Genomic DNA, 5,000 nt, shown 5'->3' with positions numbered 1-5,000 from the left:
TACATACAGATACACACACACATGCACATACGCACACATACACACACATGCACGCATGCACACACATGCATGCACACACACATGCACATCTGCACACACATACACAAACACAAGCGCCACACAGTGGGACTGAACCTGGAACCATGTGGCTGGGAAGCAAACTTCTTACCACACAGCCACACCTGCACCTATCAGCAGTTTATTTAAAACAATGGTTCCCAAAGTGGGCCTTACTGACCCACTTTGTGAGGTGGAAAGATTCAGTGGGGCATTGAAGAAAAGTGGGGTAATAACGGGGTGGCCATAAGGGGACAATGGATGTAAAAGCCCTAAATAACGGGTTGATTAGGTTGATTAGGTTAAGTTCTGTATTGAAACTCAGTTGTTTTGAATTTTCAGCAGAAAGTGGTCTATGTTTGTTGTAGTGGCTAAGAATGTGGTCTGGGTGCCAAGGTTGGGAAGTTGCCTGAAAAAGTTTGGGAACTGCTGGTTAAAATATACTGACACAGTAGCAAAATTAACCTTAAAAGAAAATATAAAACGTGTTCATTTGGAAACAGATTAATGGAGACAAGGGCAGAAAATTAGTAGAATCTGCCTTGTACATGAAATAAGCTGGGGAGATTTTTTATTCATTGAAAGAGCCACTGCCAGATACTTTACAAAGCTTAGAGGGAATTCCACATGGCAACCACCAGCACAACAGTTCTTTTATGAGAACCGATCGGTGGTTGCTAGGTTTTTTTGACTTTCTGGTTCACAGGAGATTAAATTTTAAAAACGAATTACCTGTGCACTTTACAGAGAAAGTTAAAAACTAATTAAGACTGTTTTAACCCTTTCGTTACCAGATTTCTGTTGAAATACACAGCGTTGGATTTAATTGATTTTTGGGGCATCACCTTGAAAAATATTTAGTCAAACGAATTGACACCAGTACGTTTTTTTAAGCCTGGTACTTATTCTATTGGTCTTTTTTGCTGAACTGCTAAGTTAAAGGGACATAAACACACCAACACCAGTTGTCAAGCAGTCGTGAGGAACAAACACACACACAGACACACAGACACGCATATATATACATATATACAACAAGCTATTTCTCTGCAGATTGAAAAATGATGAACAGCCTTAATCAATTTTCAAACCTTATTGGGTCCTCATCAGAGGCGTCCACATCATTCTGACAGTCTCCAGAGAAGCAAGCAGCAAAACCGTTTTTATATGCTCAAAAATGCAGCAGTTACTCTATGAACAGGGATCTTAGTCCACACAGTATCAAGGTATGATATATAGATGTTTTCAATCTAGTTTGGATTCTTTGCCATCAAATTTGAATTCTTTGCAATCAAATTTGATGGCAAAGAATTCAAATTTGATGGCAAAAAATCCAAACTAGATCAAAAACATCTATAATATATATGTAACAGAGGGTATAATTATAAACGGCAAATTTTAGCCATTTCTCCACAGACTGAAAAAAATGATGAACAACCTTAATCGATTTTTGAACCTTATTGGGTTCTCATCAGAGGCGTCTACCTCATTCTGACAGTCTCCAGAGAAACATGCAGCCAAACTGAACCTGAAACCTTGTGGTTGCTAAGTAGCTTCTTAACCACACAGTTAGAAAAAAGAAAAATAACACACACACACACACACACACACATGTGTGGTGCCCCTACCATTTCCACTCCTTTCTGCATTGTCTCCATAAATATAAGGTTTTCCAACACAGATTTTAGGAAACAAGTTTAAGGGACATTCTTTTAATTCCTGACCAGAAATTGAAAACACGGTCATTGACATTATACAGCTATGTCCAGGTGGACATGTTGCCAGTTCTCCACATTTTTTGGGTAATTGTTGTGTGTGGGGGTGTGGGTGTGGGGGTGTGTGTGTGTCTGTGTGTCTGTGTCTGTGTGTGTGTTTTGGGTATTTTGCTTTTTTTTTTTTTCAAAAAATTTCTTGGGATTCTTGCTTTCAGCAACCAATTACAATTTTGCATTCACAAATGAAACACTTTTTCAAATTCCAAATTCCATCCCTCGCACGCACGCACACACACACACACACACATGCACATACATACACACACGCACACGCACACATGCACACACACGCACGCACACACACACATGCACACTTACACATATTTATGTTTTTTAACTTTTTCTCAAAAATGGTGGTAGTCCACATTTAAAAATACAGTGATTAGAATTTTTTAAAATTTTGTTTTTAAATTTCAATTTTTTTTATTTCAATTTTTTTATTTCAATTTTTCTTTTCAAAATTTTTTTTTTTTTGTCAAAATATCATTTATTATCAGAATATCAGTGCTGATTGCTTGCATTAATTTTCCACTTTCAATTTATAATCACAAACTGAAAAGAAAACCCTTTAAGGAGATAACAGCTTCAGTACTTCACTGGTACTTCAATTATTATCACCCCACAAGACATTCGAATTTTAGGGTCTCTGTAACAGGTGGGTCTCTGTAACATTTAGGGTCTCTGTAACATTTTGTTGTGAAGCAAACTTCTGAACCACACGGCCATGATTGTGCCCATACTCACAAAGTATTGTTCAACCCATTGTTTATGAAAGTAGAGAGGGTCATGCAAGCAGCACTTTGCTCTGAACCTGAAGATTCAAAGAGGACCCTAGAAACACAGAGAGTGGTCCTGTGAATTTTAGATAGATGGAGGAGACTACATTCCTTCAAGGATTGGGGCCTGTAGTGGGGGCTTGAGAAGAAAAAAACCCTATTTCTGCTTAGCAACATTTCTCTAGGAGGCCCTGGTTGTAGTGGAAGACGCTTGCCCAAGGTGTCACAACGTGGGATTGAACCTGAAACCAGGTTGTCAGGAAGCAAACTTCTGAAACACACAGCCATACTTATGTTTACTCACAAGGAATGAAAGGCCAAGTCAACCTCCGAGAGATCTGAACTCAGAACTCAGAGGGCCATGAACATCTTGCACGATGCTGTGGTTAATAATTTCTGTAACAGACACACTTATAACGAAACCCGATTGGAAGGGAAAAAGGAAGAGGGGAGGATACGATTGATTCATTGATCTCCAGTATTGATTGGTGCTTTATCTTATCGACCTCAGGGAAGATGAAAAGTAAAGTAAACACCTGAGAGATTTGATCTCAGATATATTATAACTGAAACAATAATAACACCGCCACCCCAACACACACACACAGCAAAAACATATGTTGTATAAGAAGACCTAATCTATTTCCTTAAACATACTACAGCACACACACACACACACACACACATGAATACGAACATAGAAACACACACACACGCACACACATACACATGAACATCCACATACAAACATACACACACACATATGAATACCCACATAGAAATACACACACATGCGTGCACACATACACACACATGGACATCCACATACAAACACACACACATGAATATCCACATAGAAACACACACACGCATGTGCGTGCACACACACACACACACATGAACACCCACATACAAACACACACACACGCGCGCACACACACATGAACATTCACATACAAACACACACACACACACACACATACATATGAATACCCACATAGAAACACAAACATGCACATGAGTATCCACATACAAACACACACACGCCTATGAACAACCACATACACACGCACACACACACACACACACACATGAACCCCACATACAAACAACCACATACACACGCACACACATGAACATCCACATACAAACATGCGCATGCGCACACACAAGCACACACGCATGCACATGAGTACACCAATATGCACACACAGACACACAAACATGCACACACACACACACACACACACATATGCACACACATACATACACACACCACTTTATAATAAAGAACTCCATATTGACATGAGGATGGCATTCGCTTACATCATTATTGTGTGTGGTGTGTAAATACATACATACATATATGTGTGTGTGTGTGTGTGTGTGCGTGTGTGTGTGTGTGCGTATACATATGCATATATATATATTCTTTCATTCTCTTATTTGTTTCAGTCATTTGACTGTGGCCATGCTGGAGCACCGCCTTTTGATCGTGCAAATCGACCCCACCCCACCCCACCCCAGCACCCCAGGACTTATTCTTTGTAAGCCTGGTACTTATTTTAATTGTTTTCTTTTGCCGAACCGCTAAGTTATGGAGATGTAAACACACCAACATCGGTTGTCAAGCGATGGTGGGGGAGGACAAACACAGACACACAATTATATATGGGTAAGCAAGGGCATGCCCCCCGTAGAAAATCCAGTTCCCAAAAATCCTCATGATAGCAAAGGAGAATGGGAACCAGCCAGCCCAAAGGTTGGGGTGGGCTGCACCTGCCTGTCTCGGTTGCTATGGCATTGAGGTAGATCCAGTCATCCCCGTTAATGGGGACAAAACCCGGATTTTAAAAAATTGGATGATGATGATGATGATGATGATGTGCAAGGCCAGAAATTTTGAGTGGAGGGAGTTAGTTGATTGCATCAACCTGAGTACATGGGTGGTACTTAATATTTTTCCACCCCAGAGAGATGAAAAGCAAAGTTGACCTCAATGGAATTTGAACTCAGGACACAAAGAATTGGAGCAAATACTCCGAGGTATTTTTATTGATGCTTTATGGATTCTGACATGGCCCAAGGCCCCGGGTCTCTGAGAGAGATTTTTATAAGGTAGAGCAGGAGTACATTCAGGCCCAACAGGGAGGAGGGAGGGTCTCTTAAACTTGGATGGAGCTATCAGATTTTTTGCATTTTCTTTTTTAGAGGGAGAACCCCAACCAGATATAAAATGGGACTAACACCCCTTATAGAACTGAAACGGCCCAATACCTCTAATGGTTCTTAACAGAGCACTTCTTTTTTTTTTTTTTTGAAGTAGGGGAACTCGTTGATAAACCAAACCCACTTCTTCATTTTACTAGTATTTCATTTTATATCGACCCCG

General features: G+C 40.1%; 1 long non-coding RNA gene across 1 annotated transcript in view; it reads right to left on the bottom strand.

The window, feature by feature from the left end:
• The window catches only part of LOC149131569 (uncharacterized), a 16,988-nt gene that overhangs the window by 8,924 nt on the left and 3,064 nt on the right, over window positions 1-5,000 (bottom strand). The gene's annotated exons all lie outside the window — the stretch shown is intronic.

This window comes from Octopus bimaculoides, chromosome 20 (assembly GCF_046866305.1).
Source record: "Octopus bimaculoides isolate indiv1 chromosome 20, ASM4686630v1, whole genome shotgun sequence".
In the NCBI taxonomy this organism is placed as follows: Eukaryota; Metazoa; Mollusca; class Cephalopoda; order Octopoda; family Octopodidae; genus Octopus; species Octopus bimaculoides.
The sequence above is the reverse complement of the archived record's forward strand: the minus strand, read 5'-3'. Positions and strand labels throughout refer to the sequence as shown.